This window comes from Phoca vitulina, unplaced genomic scaffold (assembly GCF_004348235.1).
Source record: "Phoca vitulina isolate PV1807 unplaced genomic scaffold, GSC_HSeal_1.0 scaffold1, whole genome shotgun sequence".
In the NCBI taxonomy this organism is placed as follows: domain Eukaryota; kingdom Metazoa; phylum Chordata; class Mammalia; order Carnivora; family Phocidae; genus Phoca; species Phoca vitulina.
In genome coordinates this window covers 72,098,193-72,107,313 of record NW_022589704.1, presented here as the reverse complement: position 1 = coordinate 72,107,313, position 9,121 = coordinate 72,098,193, and the positions used below count along the sequence as shown (strand labels likewise).

At 43.8% G+C, this 9,121-nt stretch overlaps 1 protein-coding gene across 3 annotated transcripts in view; it reads right to left on the bottom strand.

Annotated features, from left to right (window-relative positions):
- ACVR1 (activin A receptor type 1) overlaps positions 1–9,121 on the bottom strand; it is a 123,479-nt gene that overhangs the window by 92,183 nt on the left and 22,175 nt on the right. Inside the window, exon 1 of one of the 3 annotated variants that reach the window (XM_032410099.1) lies at positions 4,163–5,729. The exons of the other annotated variants lie outside the window; for them this stretch is intronic. The gene's annotated coding sequence lies outside the window, so the exon portion shown is untranslated. Of the gene's footprint in view, positions 1–4,162; positions 5,730–9,121 lie in introns of those variants that run through there. 3 annotated transcript variants of the gene reach the window in all.

The following is a 9,121-nucleotide window of genomic DNA, read 5'->3' as shown; positions in this document are numbered from 1 at the left end:
CCCCCCCCGGCAGTCTGTTGTTAATGACGGTCTCAGTAACCTGATCCTCCCACAGTGGGAGACTTGAGTAAGCACTGGCCTCTCTCTGCTCTCGCCTTTCCATTGTCCCACCCCGCAGGGCCAGCTGTTTTTGACAGCCAAACTGCTGCGTGCTAAGCAATGAATGCTGTCAGAGAAGGAATTTTCATTTCTATAATGCATAGGCCTCCGTGGACAAATTATACAACTTATGGTGCTGGCTGCAGGACGCTCCTCCAGGCTTGAAGTGCTGCCAAAACGCAGCCTTTCCCTCCCTCTCCCCAGCCCCTGGCTGACGAGACAGTCACTCAAAATGAATCTGAATGGCCAGAGAGAAACAGAACACGTGCTTTCAGGGACAAACAAAACATAGGTCAAGAATAGCTGTCCAGCCACAATCTTTGATGTAATGGCATACGGTGCAAGCTAATTGAGCTAATGTCACACCACAGAGCTACCTTGCATGGCATCCATTAAGACCTACTGTAATTTGATACCCTGCAGTGAGCATCCCTGGGGCATCAGCAAAATCACTGGCCCTCTGCTTCTACAGGATGCCAGACTTACCTAGAAAACACACCAAGAACTTACCGCTTCCTGAAAACCAAGGTGGTAACCATCAAGCAACAATCCAGGAAGTCCCAAAACAGTACTCTTTCATGGTAACAAAGGCTCCTGATAAGTGATTTATAGAATTATTTTGTAGGAACTGTTTGCCTCCCCAACACTACCCCCACTTCCAGCAACAACCCCTGACTTGGGTTGGGACTATGCAGGGACACCTGCTTGAGTGCTGAATCAACCCAGATCTAAAACCTGCCCTACTCTAGACTCCCCAGTATAGCAACGATCGCATTCTCATCATACTGAGGCCAGTCTGGGTTTTCTGTCACTTGCAAATGCAAATTAACAGAAGAACCATCATTCCATCCTAAGAACACCCACCGGTTAACACAAACACATATGTTATACCTTACCACGTCAGCAAGAAAAAGTTTTTGTATTTTTGGTTGTTTCCTGTGAGAACTTACTCTTTCACTTTTCCCTTCTAGTTCTTATACCCTAATGGGAGCTAAAATATGCAAAGCATCACCGGATTTTGCCCCTTCTGCAGGGTGAGCCTAAATCTCCAACCTGAATTCAAAGAGAGATGAGGAAGCTAAATTCATGACCTGCATTTTCTTTTGGTGTCAGAGATCTTAACATGACCCCCGGCCCGTGTGGCGCAGAGAAAGTGGACTCTGGTTAGCAAGGGGTCCAACAGCACTGTGTCAATGAAGCCAACTCAGAGAAAGGCCAGGACATCATTGTAACCCTGACCAGGGGAGGGAGGGGGACACCTGCTCTTCTGCTAGGGGTTCAGGTCAGCCACCTGCAGGCTGCAAGCCGCCAAGGCCATCACGCGCGCCACATCCTGCAGCCGCCTGCTTTATCATTAACTACAGTCTGGCCAACAAGGGCAGGGTTCGGTTCAAGAACACCGGGAACTTTAAGGCAGGAGGCATATCCAGAACCATGGTGGGCTCAGAGCCACTCACTCCAACTATAAATATGCTCCTGGCTGCCGGTCCGACAGCAACCACAATTCCTGCTCCCTTGTTGGTAATGGAACTGCACGCCTTCTCCCCCCAAGAAATCCAACACAACCAGGAATGGCAAAAATTATGAAATGTGCACATGAGCTTACTCAATCCCCTGGCAAGCCTCGTTTCCCACCCTCTTCTCATCCGTACCTGGCTTCTGAGCCCCAAAGATCAAAATGAGGAGACTTATGAATAAGATCTCAGTTTGGTGCTTACGATACACTGGAGGACACAGGGTCAACATTTCAAAAGAAGGGAGAGAGGGAGGAAAGGAACAAGATCAACCCACTCTCAACCCCTCTGCATCATGACGATCATTATTAGGTTTGGATCCCAGACCCTGAGAGTCATTCTTTTATTGGAAAAAATGAGGGAGCAGGGTGCCCTGACTCCTCACCCGCAGGGAGCAAAAAGCAGCACAGGAAGCCCACTAAAACTGCTTAGACAGGGAAATCATGTAAATGAATGACGCACTTGTCTAGCTGCTTCTCAAGGACAATTTAAAAAAAAAAAAATTATTAAGACTGACTTAGGCTCAATGGCTGAAGAGCCACCCAAAACCTGAATCAGAGTTCTCCCTCGTACTTTAGGAGCAGTCATTCTAGGGAAATATCTTTTGTTACAGCCACTGTGGAAACATAGAAACCACAACAATCCAAACACTGAGGAAGACCCTGGATAATATCTTTTGTACCATTTCATCTCCAGCACCTGGCACAACAGAGAGCTGGCATTTCCATGTGCCATGCCCCAGCATGGATGGATCTCTCTTCCAAACAACTTCCTGACCCTTAGGAAAGGCCAGTCCGAAAAAAAAAAAAAAAAGCAGAGCGTAGAGGGTATTCTGAACCCTACCAATTCATGCACTTGACCAATCTGTCCTGAGCACCCACAAGGAGCCAGGCACTGTTTTAAACTCTGGAGGTACACGAGCAAATGTGACCAAGTTCCCACCCTCGTGCAGGTTACATTCAGGCAGAAAACTCCATGTGGAAGTTCTTTCATGCATCTAACCACATGTCTTCTGCTATAAGGACCTATATCTGAGAGTCCCTCCATTATATGAACACATGGCCCTAGGGGCGCCTGGGTGGCTCAGATGGTTGAGCGTCTGCCTTCGGCTCAGGTCATGATCCTAGGGTCCTGGGATCAAGTCCCGCATCGGGCTCCCTGCTAGGCGGGGAGCCTGCTTCCCCCTCTGCCTCTGCCTCTCTCTCTCTCTCTCTCTCTCTGACTCTCATGAATAAATAAATAAAACATTTAAAAAAAAAAAAAGAACACATGGCCCTATATATAAGGAATTCTTCAACTCATGAACCAATTAACTCTGGAAAAAGTCTTCCGTATCCAGTCACAAAACCAAAGTTCAGCATCAGATTATGGCCCAATTTACTCAATTTCTACCAGTCTGTGCCCCTTCCTTCTTTTTCCTCTGAAATGATCTGATACACAGAGGGGCTTAAGGAAAGACATTTTAATCCAAAATGTTGCCTCTGGGCAAGGGTCTGTTCCAAGGCTTATCTACTATGGTTTCTTTTTTCAACCTGAAAACCAGTGAGGCAGTGTATGAATCGAAGCTTCCCTAGTACAAAGAACAACGTATTTAATCACATCTCTATTATATAAGCCAAGTGATACAGAATAAAACTCTCAGACTTTAACAGTCACATAATTACTCTTAAAAATATGAATTTAACACTCATTGAACCATACCCTACAGTCTACCCTCCCATTGACTTTGGAGGCAGAGGCCTTGAACTAATGAGAAATATAGCTTTACAAAGCTAGCACAATACCTGCCTCCACTCAGTAACAGTAAGTGTATTTTTATTCCTGCCATTTTTCTGTCTTTCTACAAACAAACCAAATAAATAACCATACAGCCAGATTACAAGGACTGACATATTCAACACAGCATTACCCACACACACTGGTCCGTTTCCTAAATCCTGTAAGTTAGGATCTTACCGTGGGTAACTTGGAAACATTCCTTAATATCACTAGAATCCCAGTTTTCCCTGCAAAGGGAATAAGAACAGCAGCCACAACTTTTCGAACATTTCTCAGGTACCAAATAGGGCTTGAGATTTGCATCTACATTACCACACTTGATCTCTCCAACATGGAAAATGATGCAATAGGAATGATGATCTCCATTTTACAGATGACAAAACTGAAGCTCAAAGAGGCTAAGTAACTTCCCTAATGTCACAAAGCTGCCAAGTGGCAGAATGAAATTCAAACCCACACTTGCCTGAAACCATCAGCCATTCTTACCCATTCCATTAAAGTCTCTGCGTCATGGGGGGCACCTGGGTGGTTAAGTCGGTTAAGCAACCGACTCTTGATTTCAGCTCAGGTCATGATCTCAGGGTTAGAAGATCGAACCCTGGCCAGGCTCCGTGCTCAGCGCCAAGTCTGCTTGTTCCTCTCCCTCTACCCCTCACCCCCCACCCCCACCCCCACGCATGCCTGCATTCTGTCTCTCTCTCAAATAAATAAATAAATAAAATCTTTTTTCAGAAAAAGTCTCTGCATCACGGGAGAGGATTAGCACGTACCTTAGGGAGCAACCTTGCCCCACGCTGCTGTCACCGAAAGCAATGGTTACATGTCACAGACTCGACCAGTTATATATGAGGATTCATGGATATAATAAAACTCCAGATGAAGATATCATAACCTTGAAAATACCAAAAAGGCTGAAAATCAGTCATCTTCACATGCTTAGTACAAAAAAACACCAGGGTAACACTTAAAACTTGAACAGGGTTAGACTGCCAGCATCCATTCAAAGTAAGACTGAGACTGAAGAAAAAAAGGTATTATCAGATAACCTTGAAATTAAGCCAGATGAAGAAAAGAAAACAGTTGGGAAGGCAGCTGTGCTTACAGGGCAAGCCAAGGAGAGTGAGCCCATAGGGCGGAGGGCACGGTGAAGCTGGCTCCGCATGGAAAGCGCGGCTGGGGGCTACCCTGGGCAGGGCGCTCCACTGTGCTGAGGGAGATTGAGTGTTGGTGCCTACGAGAACGGTCTTCTAACTTTGGAGAATCCCCTGGAAAGGATTCCAGTGACGCCGAAGACTTCCAAGAGACCAGGTAAGACAAATTCCAGACGGTGACGGATGGATCTGCCAAGCGGCCTCCGAGCTTTACCTGGCAGAGCTCCAGAGCCATTGTCCCCGCCAGTTGTGCCCTGCCTTGCAGAGGCTTCTGCGCTCTGTTTCAGAGCTGCCCCCTCCCAACTACTCACTAAAGGTTTCTGAGAAATAAAAAGCTCCCCCTAAAAAGAACAGCAGAAATTAATAAACAAAAAACTTGCACTGAGAAAGATCACTTGCTATATTTCAAAAGAGCACCCTGATAATCACCATGCCAGGGTTTTTACATGCCACCTTCTGTTTTATTTAAAAAAAAAAAAAAAAAAGATCTTTATCATTTCTTGAGCTCCCTGCCAGGAGTGAAGGGTTGCATAGCAAAAGAAACCTTCTTGCCTTCAAGGGCAGGAAGTATCCATTAAACACAAAATAACAGGACAGAGAGGAGGAGTTCCGAGTCCATAGTTATGCCACTAATGTAAGAGGTCAAAGAAATAAACCACGACTGTGAGCTGAGATGTGTAGTGGGTTGAATGGTGGCCCCCCAAAAGATATAGCCATATCCTAATTCCTAGAACTTGTGAAGGCGACTTTATTTGGAAAAGGGTCTTTGCAGACATAACTAAATTAAGCATCTTGAGAGGAGATTGTCCTGGATTACTCAGGCGGGTCCTAACTCCAATGCCAAGTGTCCTTATAAGAGATGCACGCTGCTGCCCTGGAGACCAGAGAGCGACGCCTGAACGCAAAACATGCAAGACACAGCAACCGCGGTGTCAATCTAGGTCAGGTTAATTGTACTAGTTAATAGGGGAGACACCAAAGATGTCTGAGCGAGGGAATCGAATGTGCAATGTAGTGTTCAAGGAAAATTAATGTAACGTGAAAAAGGAGAATGAACTAAAAGCAAACATCCAACAGACCTTCCTGTTGTAAAGAAAGATTCTTTGAAGAACAGAAACCAAGTATCCAAGTCCTAATCCCCAGAATCTGTGAACGTTACCTTATATGACAAAGGAACTCTGCAGATGTGATTAAACTAAAGATCTTGAGATGGAGAGATTATCCTGGATTATCCGGCCGGACTTAAATGTAATCACAAGTGTCCTTTTAAGAGGAAGGCAGGGGAGGCTCAACTAGAGAGAGAGAGCAGTGCGACAATGGAAACAGAATGAAGGGATGTGCTCTGAAGACAGAGGAAAGGAGCCACAAGCCAAAGGAAATAGACTCTCCTCTCAGAGCTTCCAGAACCTTAAGAGAATACATTCGTGTTGTTTCAGGATATTACATTTGTCATGATTTGTTACAGTGGCAACAGCAAACTAAGTTTTATGTTTTCGCCTCTGAAATTCAGATAAATCTTTCTTACCCTGAACTCCTCCAGAAATGATTCTTTCTTGCTCCTCTCCTTGGTTCACCTATGCTGGTCCTGTTTCATTCTTCCAAAATTCACATTCAACATCCTCTATCTTAACACTTCCTAACTCAGTTGCTTTAGACCTTTGTGCACTTCAAAATTCAACATTATTACCTAGATATGCTGTATAATGCAGAAGTTGGAGAGAATCTACTAATTTACTCACCCACCCACCTTGTTCCAGAAAGGATTTAAGAACATGCTCTTTCCAGGGTGCCTGGGTGGCAGAGTCAGTTGGGCGACTGACTCTTGATTTTGGCTCAGATCATGATCTCGGGGTCATGGGATCAAGCCCCACGTTGGGCTCCGTGCTCAGCACAGAGTCCACTTGAGACTCTCAATCTCTCCCTCTGCCCCTCCTCGACCCCTCATGCACGCACACACACAGGTGCGCATGCGCGCTCTCTCTCTGGAATAAATAAATAAAAAAGCTCTTTCCTTCTGGGATGATGAAAATGTTTTATATCTTCATCTGTGTGATGCCTTACATGGACGAAATCAGATGTCAAAACTCATTGAGCTGTTTGCTTAGGATTGTGTGCATTTTACTCTATGTGTGCTATACCTCAACAAAAACGTAAAAGAGGAAAAAGAAGTATCTGATTTCACCTCTTCTCCTCTTGAGGACAAGAGAGTAGGCTCACAGTCTCCAAAAGAGAAGCGAGAAAGCAACATGTCACACTGAGACAGTGAGGTTTATTATAAAAAGAGGCTGGATGAGTGAAGAAAAGCTTGAGCATAAAGGATGGTGTGTATATGGTCCTCAGAAGAGATCTGCAGATAAGCCCTTAAGAAAAAAAGTCATCAGGGGTATGTGGGTGGCTCAGTCAGTTAAGCGACTCTTGATTTCAGCTCAGGTCATGATCTCAGGGTCCTGAGATAGAGCCCCGCCTCAGGCTCCGTGCCCAGTGGGGAGTCTGCTTGAGATTCTCTCTCCCTCTGCCCCCCCCCTTCCAGCTCATGCACTCATGCATGTGTTCTCGCTCGCTCTCTCTCAAATAAATCAATCTTTCTAAAAAAAAGATTATTAAAAAATATCAAAAGCAATAAACTTTAAAAAGGAAGGAAGGAAAGAAGGAAGGAAGGGAGGGAAGAGAAACGATGGAAGGAAGTAGGGCAGGAAACTAGAATACCAAGAGTTTAGAAGGCAGTTGAATAGGAGATTGTCTTCCAAGCTTTTTGACCCCAAACTGTAATAAAAAATATCTTACATTTCAACTCATTACACATATACATATGTAAAACTGAAACAAAAATTTCATGAGGCAATTCTAACTCTTGCAATACATGAGTTTATTTGTTCTGTTTTGTTTTAAAGATTTTATTTATTTATTTGACAGAGAGAGACACAGCGAGAGAGGGAACACAAGCAGGGGGAGAGGGAGAAGCAGGCCTCCCGCTGAGCAGGGAGCCTGGTGCGGGGCTCGATCCCAGGACCCTGGGATCATGACCTGAGCCGAAGACAGACGCTTAACGACTGAGCCACCCAGCCGCCCAATACATGAGTTTTTATTCAAACTTTTATTTCCTTTTTATTTCTAATGCTGGGTATGACTCACTAAATTGATCCAGTAATAGATCACAACCCACAGTTTGCAGAAACAGTAAGGCATGGGTAGCAGGGACTGAACTGGACAGGAAGAAGATATTATCAAAAAACTACTCTCCTCTAATGTTATGCTTAGGGGAGAAAAGTTCATTAGTTTTATTTTTCAACAGAAAGCCAGTAAAAAAAAAAAATCTTGAAAACAATCTGTATTAAAAGGAAAGTTTTTAATTTTCTCATTAAAATTTTCTACTTAACCACTGCCAAGTCCCAACCCATCTGGGTCCCAAATTTGAGACTCAGTTGGATACTGAATGTTCAATTCAAGGAATGTATCTGCTAGAAGATATGCAAAGGTTAACAAGATATGGTCCTTACCTTAAAAGAGTTTATAATCTACCAATATGGAAAAAAAATAAAGCACTAAGGGAGGGAAGGAGAAACTGATTTTAGCCAGAGAATGGGATATGGCAAAGGCTGCACGGTAAAAGAAATGGCCTTTGACCGGGGAGGGAAGAGAGAGTGGAGAGGGGAGGAAGAGACTTGGGGGGGCGGGGGGAGAGCAGCTGACAGAATTACACACAGTATAGAGGAAGCTGGCTAATAGTAGGCTATGGTCAATTTAAAACGAGGCCCCAAAATTCATTGGCTCTCTTCCCATCAAGGCACAGGATCTATTCTCCCTCTGCCTGCCGTTCCCCCTGCTTGTACTCTCTCCCTCTCTCTGACAAATAAATAAAATCTTTAAAAATAATTCCAATATTCTTCACTCTTTACTATTATGAATATATTTTAAAAATTGTTTAATAAGTAATGTTAAGTTTAGGAGTATTTACAAAAACTGAAGCATATAAGAATATTCAAACACTGGGAAATGACAACAAATATATAGTATTTGAATAGGTTAGCAGCATTATGCAGAATCATATGTCAAAATTAACAATTTGAGCATTTATTTTGCTTCCAAAACTTATTATCACCACCCACAGGGTTTTACTTAAAAAAAAAAAAAAAAATACTCTACACAAAAATTTATTAATATTTATTTGCAAAATGACTCATTGTTAGCAACAGACAGGGCCACAAATATATCATACATGGATAACCTGGCAATAGCAACAGGCAAGTCTGACTGGTTAAATCTTGGCCTCTTCTCTCCTTGGTGCTCTTCTTTTGATTCCCAGAATAGTCAACCTTAACCTTCTACTCCATGTGTCACTGTTTCCTGCTCCGGCTCTCAACTTGAAGTCAGGAGATCCCGTAGAGCCAGTAACTTCTCTGTGTAAATTGTGGCTAATGGCCACCTTATTGGACAATGCAAGTGTCAAGAATCTTAGACAACAAACGAGCAAAGGGAAAAAAAGAGAGAGAGAGAGACAAACCACGAAACAGACTTTTAACTATAGAGAACACACTCATGGTTACCAGAGGGGAGGTGGGTGGAGGGATGGGTGAAATA